We start from the raw sequence: 6961 nt of genomic DNA, 5'->3' as shown, positions 1-6961 counted from the left end.
CATTACTTTTGTGCAACAGAATTGCCAGTATCATGGACACCCGCAAGCAGACCCAAACTTATTTATTTCTACTTTTCTGTAGATATGTGATAATGTGAAGACAAATAGTGTCCAGCTTGATGTCTATAAGTTGCTCCTCTTTCCGTTTGCTGTACGAGACATAGCCAAGCAATGGCTTGATACACAGTCTAAGGAGAGCTTGGATACATGGGATAAGTTGGTCAATAGGTTTCTGACCAAGTTCTTCCACCTCAGAAGCTGACTAAGCTAAAGACAGATGTTCAGACTTTCAGGCAGAGAGAGAGAGAGAGTGAATCTCTCTATGAAGCTTGGGAGAGATACAAATTGATGCTCAAGAAATGTCCTCCTTACATGTTCTCAGATTGGATTCAATTACAGATATTTTATAATAGAGTTACTAAGATTGCCAAAATGTCTCTAGATAATTCTGCAAGCAGATCCCTCCACATGAAAAAGACATTTGAAGAGGCTATAGAGTTGATTGAAATGGTTGCTAATAACCAATACCTGTACTCTTCTAAGAGGACCTCTATGAGGAAAGGAGTCATGGAATTGGATGCCTTGGATGCTATTCTTGCTCAGAACAAGGCTATGTCTCAGCAATTTAATGCTATTACACAACACTTGAGTGGAATACAAGTCTTAGCAATCAATGCTCAAGACACTTCCTATGTCATGAGTGGTGGCTTCTCTCAAGGTGAGAATTATGAGTATGACTAGTTTATTTCTGAACAGGTTAATTACATGGGAAACTTCTCTAGAAATCCCAATAATGATCCATATTCTAAGACATTTAATCAAGGATGGAGGAATCACCCAAACTTTGGGTAGAAAGATCAACCTCAGAGGAAACCAAACTTTAACAACAATTCTCAGGGCGGTTTTAATCAGAACAACTTCAACAACTATCAGCTTCAACCCTCTTAACCACAACAAGCACCTTTTTAGCCTCAGAGTGTTTTTGACTTGGCATCTATTGTTGCAGAACTCTCCAAGAATCAACATAGTTTTATGCAGGAAACTAGAGCTTCACTCAGAAATTTGGAGATTCAAGTTAGTCAATTGAGCAAGCAAGCACCTGAGAGGCCCCTTAACACTCTTCCTAGTGACACAGTGCCTAACCCAAGAGAGGAATGCAAGACCATATTTGAGAAGTGGTAAGGTGGCGGGTTTTGAGGCTAAGATTAGTGAGGAGTCGGTTGAAAAAGAAGCTCCAAAGAAGAAAAATGAAGAGGTAGAGCACGCCCCCTTTAGACATCCGAATAACCCCTTTTCGGTCACTGTTGAAACACATCCGGTGTTGCCTAAGGCAACTGAGTACAAACCTAAAATGTCGTATCCTCAGAGACTTCAGAAGGCCTCCAAGGACAAGCAATTTTCCAGATTTTTAGAGTTCTTCAGAAAGCTTCAAATCAACATTCATTTTGCAGAGGCCCTTGAGCAAATGCCTCTTTATGCCAAGTTTATGAAGGAGTTGTTGACTAATAAGAGGAATTGGAAAGAAAGCGAGATGGTGGTTGTTTTGAGGGTTACCTGAAACTGAAGGTTGATCTCGGACGAGATCTTCTGTGCTGGTCGGTGCTGTTACGTTCGACTTGCTGATCCTTGAGATGTTGCTGATCCTTGATCACTGGAGGGGGTGGTACCTGCAAGAGACTCCGATACTTAAGTTAGCATGGGCTTTGAGCAGGTGTTTTTTGTAGAATCAAAGTATGAGTTATACCTGGGTGCTCCAGTGTATTTATAGTAGTATGGAGTGACCTTCCTTGAGATAAGTTTAGTTATCTTATCTTTATCTTTGAGTGAGTCACCTTATCTTTCAGGCCAGCCACCTTCAGAGTGGGCTGCGTCCTTTGATCTAGGCCTACTTGGGCCTCTATAATGGTTTGGCCTACCTCTTTAGGGAGAGGTCAGTGTCGACCAACCTTTACAAGAGGTTGGTTGTTTTGACGTCGTCCAGTCAGGATGAAGCAGCTCGACCCAGGGTATGAATAGTGCCCCTGCTTGAGTTCAATCTTCCTTTGAGGTCGTGTCTTTAGACTTCGACCCCTTTGAGGAAGTCATGCTCGAGCATTCGCCTTTGGTTGATCTCCTGTAAAACTCCTATTGGGATTGCTTTTGCTTGAATGCGAATGATGAGCGGATAATTTATACGCTTTTTGGTATTGTTTTTACATAGTTTTTAGTATGATTTAGTTAGTTTTTAGTATAATTTTATTAGTTTTTAAATAAAAATCACATTTCTGGACTTTACTATGAGTTTGTGTGTTTTTTTGTGATTTCAGGTATTTTCTGGCTGAAATTGAGGGACTTGAGCAAAAATCATATTCAGAGGTTGAAGAAGGACTACAGATGCTGTTGGATTTTGACCTCCCTGCACACAAAGTGGATTTTCTGGAGCTACAGAACTCCAAATGGCGCCCTCTCAATTGTGTTTGAAAGTAGACATCCATGGTTTTCCAGCAATATATAATAGTCCATACTTTGCCCGAGTTTAGATGACGCAAACTGGCGTTCAACGCCAGCTTCCTGCCCTATTCTGGAGTTAAACGCCAGAAACAGGTTGCAAAGTGGAGTTAAACGCCAGAAACAGGTTACAAACTGGCGTTCAGCTCCAAGAGAAGCCTCTATACGAGTAAAGCTCAATGCTCAGCCCAAGCACACACCAAGTGGGCCCCGGAAGTGGATTTCTGCATTGATTACTCATTTCTGTAAACCCTAGTAACTAGTCTGATATAAATATGACCTTTTACTATTGTATTAGACATCTTTGATCAGTTTCATGCTATCTTAGACCTTTATGGGGGCTGGCCATTTGGCCATGCTTGGACCATTATCACTTATGTATTTTCAACGGTAGAGTTTCTACACACCATAGATTAAGGTGTAGAGCTCTGCTGTTCCTCATGAATTAATGCAAAGTAATATGGTTTTTCTATTCAATTCAAGCTTATTCCTATTCTAAGATTTTCATTCGCACCCAAGAACATGATGACTGTGATGATTATGTGACGCTCATCACCATTCTCACCTATGAACGCGTGCCTGACAACCACTTCCGTTCTACATGAAGATGAGATAGAATGAGTATCTCTTAGGTATCTAATACAGGAGACCGAGTCTGAGATATTAGAATCTTTGTGGTATAAGTTAGAATCCATGGATGGCCATTCCTGAGATCCGGAAAGTCTAAACCTTGTCTATGGTATTCCGAGTAGGATCTGGGAAGGGATGGCTGTGACGAGCTTCAAACTCGCGAGTGCTGGACGTAGTGACAGACGCAAAAGGAGCACTGAATCCTATTCCAGTATGATCGAGAACCGACAGATGATTAGCCATGCAGTGACAGCGCATTGGACCATTTTCACTGAGAGGACGGGATGTAGCCATTGACAACGGTGATGCCCAACATACAGCTTGCCATGGAAAGGAGTATGAAGGATTGGATGAAGACAGCAGGAAAGCAGAGGTTCAGGAGGAACAAAAGCATCTCTATACGCTTATCTGAAATTCTCACCAATGAATTACATAAGTATCTCTATCTTTATTTTACATTTTATTTATCGTTTAATTATCAAATCTCTAAAACCATTTGAATCCGCCTGACTGAGAGTTACAAGGTGACCATAGCTTGCTTCAGGCCGACAATCTCCGTGGGATCGACCCTTACTCACTTAAGGTTTATTACTTGGACGACCCAGTGCACTTGCTGGTTAGTTGTGCGAAGTTGTGACAAAGTGTGATTCACGTTTGAGAGCACCAAGTCTTTGGCGCCATTGTTGATGATCACAATTTCATGCACCAAGTTTTTGGCGCCATTGCTGGGGATTGTTCGAGTTTGGACAACTGACGGTTCATCTTGTTGCTCAGATTAGGTAATTTTATTTTTATTTTAAGTTTTTTATTTCTTATTTTCGAAAAATACAAAAAAATTTCTTCTTTTTCATTTTTCCCAAAATAATTTTCTATTATCCAAAAAAAATTGATAAAATCATAAAAACAAAAAATATTGTGTTTCTTGTTTGAGTCTTGTGTCAAATTTTAAGTTTGGTGTTAATTGCATCCTTTTTAATTTTTCAAAAAAATTTCGAAAATTCATGCATTGCATTCTTCATGATCTTCAAGATTGTTCTTGACAAGTCTTCTTGTTTGATCTTCATATTTTCTTGTTTTGTATCTTTTGTTGTTTTTCATCTGCATCTTCAATTTGTTAGTGTCTAAACATTGAAAATTTCTAAGTTTGGTGTCTTGCATGTTTTTCTTTTCTTAAAAATTTTCAAAAATAAGTCTTGATGTTCATCTTGATCTTCAAAGTGTTCTTGGTGTTTATCTTGACATTCGAAGTGTTCTTGCATGCATTAGTTGTTTTGATTCATAATTTTCATGTTTTGAGTCTTTTTGTTGTTTTTCTCTTTCTTCATTAAAAATTCAAAAATAAAAAAATATCTTTCCCTTTTTCTCTCATACAATTTCGAAAATTTGAATTGAATTAGTCATAAAATTTTAAAATTTAGTTGTTTCTTGTTAATCAGGTCAAATTTTCAATTTAAAAATTCTATCTTTTTCAAATCTTTTTCAAAAATTAAATCTTTTTCATTTTTCTTTTATGATTTTCAAAAATTTCAAAATTTATTTTCAAAATCTTTTTCTTATTTTTATTTCATATTTTCAAAATTAATGCTAACAATTAATGTGATTGATTCAAAAGTTTTAAGTTTGTTACTTGCCTATTAAGAAAGGTTCAATCTTTAAATTTTAAAATCATATCTTTTTGTTTCTTGTTAGTCAAGTAATCAACTTTAATTTTCAAAATCAAATCTTTTTAAATTTCTTTTTCAAAATAAGTTTCAATCACATCTTTTTCAAAATCAATTTCAAAATCTTTTCTAACTTCTTATCTTTTCAAAAATTGATTTTCAAATCTTTTTCAATTAACTACTTGACTTTTTGTTTGATTTTAAAAGTTTACTATTTCAATCATATCTTTTTCAAAACTACCTAACTAATTCTCTCTCTAATTTTTGAAAATCACCTTCCTCTTTTTCAAAATTCCTTTTTAAATAACTATTTGTTTTAAATTTTAATTTGATTTAATTTTCTTTTCCTTTCTTAATTTTCAAATTCTAACTTTAATTTTTTTAATTAAAAATTAAAAAAAATTATTTTTTATTTTATTTAAGTTTCGAAAATTCTTCTCTCTCACCTTCTCCTAATTATTTATTTTTCCACTAACACTTCTCTTCTCCTTAAAACTTCGAACCCTCTCTCTCTTTCTGTGTTCAAATTTCTTTTCTTCTTCTACTCACATAAAGGAATCTCTATACTGTGACATAGAGGATTCCTCTTCTTTTTTGTTTTCTTCTTTTTCATATGAGCAGGAACAAGGATAAGAACATTCTTGTGGAAGCTGATCCTAAACCTGAAAGGACTCTGAAGAAGAAGCTAAGGGAAGCTAAAGCACAACTCTCTGGAGAAAATCTGACAGAAATTTTCGAAAAAGAAGGAGACATGGCCGAAAATAATAACAATGCAAGGAAGATGCTTGGTGCTTTACTGCACCAAATTCTAATTTACATGGAAGAAGCATCGCAATCCCTGCCATTGGAGCAAATAATTTTGAGCTAAAACCTCAATTAGTTTCTCTGATGCAACAGAATTGCAAGTTTCATAGACTTCCATCAGAAGATCCTTTTCAGTTCTTAACTGAATTCTTGCAAATCTGTGAGACTGTTAAGACCAATGGGGTTAATCCTGAGGTCTACAGGCTTATGCTTTTCCCATTTACTGTAAGAGACAGAGCTAGAATATGGTTGGACTCTCAACCTAAAGATAGCCTGAACTCTTGGGATAAGCTGGTCATGGCTTTCTTAGCCAAGTTCTTTCCTCCTCAAAAGCTTAGCAAGCTTAGAGTGGATGTTCAAACCTTCAAACAGAAAGAAGGTGAATCCCTCTATGAAGCTTGGGAGAGATATAAGCAACTGACTAAAAAGTGTCCTTCTGACATGCTTTCAGAATAGACCATCCTAGATATATTCTATGAAGGTCTGTCTGAATTATCTAAGATGTCATTGGACCATTCTGCAGGTAGATCCATTCACCTAAAGAAAACGCCTGCAGAAGCTCAAGAACTCATTGACATGGTTGCAAATAACCAGTTCATGTACACTTCTGAAAGGAATCCTGTGAGTAATGGGACGCCTCAGAGGAAGGGAGTTCTTAAAATTGATACTCTGAATGCCATATTAGCTCAGAATAAAATATTGACTCAGCAAGTCAATATGATTTCTCAAAGTCTAAATGGATTGCAAGCTGCATCCAACAGTACTCAAGAGGCATCTTCTGAAGAAGAAGCTTATGATCCTGAGAACCCTGCAATAGCAGAAGTGAATTACATGGGGAAACCCTATGGGAATACCTATAATCCCTCATGGAGAAATCATCCAAATTTCTCATGGAAGGATCAACAAAAGCCTCAACAAGGCTTTAGTAATGGTGGAAGAAATAGGTTTAGCAATAGCAAGCTTTTTCCTTCATCCACTCAGCAACAGACAGAGAATTCTGAGAATCCATCTAGCTTAGCAATTATAGTCTCTGATCTATCTAAGGCCACTCTAAGTTTCATGAATGAAACAAGGTCCTCCATTAGGAATTTGGAGGCACAAATGGGCCAGCTGAGTAAAAGAGTCACTGAAACCCCTCCTAGTACTCTCCCAAGCAATACAGAAGAGAATCCAAAAAGAGATTGCAAGGCCATTACCTTGCTTGGTGTGGCCGAACCCAAAGAGGAGGAGGAGAACGTGAATCCTAGTGAGGAAGACTTCCTGGGACGCTCAGTGACCAATAAGGAGTTTCCTTTTGAGGAACCAAAGGAATCTGGGGCTCATCTAGAGACCATAGAGATTTCATTGAACTTCTTTATGCCCTTCATGAGCTCTGATGA

General features: G+C 37.2%; 1 non-coding gene across 1 annotated transcript; it reads right to left on the bottom strand.

Moving 5' to 3' along the window:
• Nucleotides 1-5921: 5921 nt before the first annotated feature.
• On the bottom strand, nucleotides 5922-6029 carry LOC112724774 (small nucleolar RNA R71). The gene has a single exon (XR_003163920.1). It is a non-coding gene; the product is annotated as a small nucleolar RNA R71 (small nucleolar RNA).
• Nucleotides 6030-6961: the final 932 nt, after the last annotated feature.

Source organism: Arachis hypogaea, chromosome 11 (assembly GCF_003086295.3).
Source record: "Arachis hypogaea cultivar Tifrunner chromosome 11, arahy.Tifrunner.gnm2.J5K5, whole genome shotgun sequence".
Taxonomy (NCBI): domain Eukaryota; kingdom Viridiplantae; phylum Streptophyta; class Magnoliopsida; order Fabales; family Fabaceae; genus Arachis; species Arachis hypogaea.
This window is presented reverse-complemented; position numbering and strand designations above follow the sequence as displayed.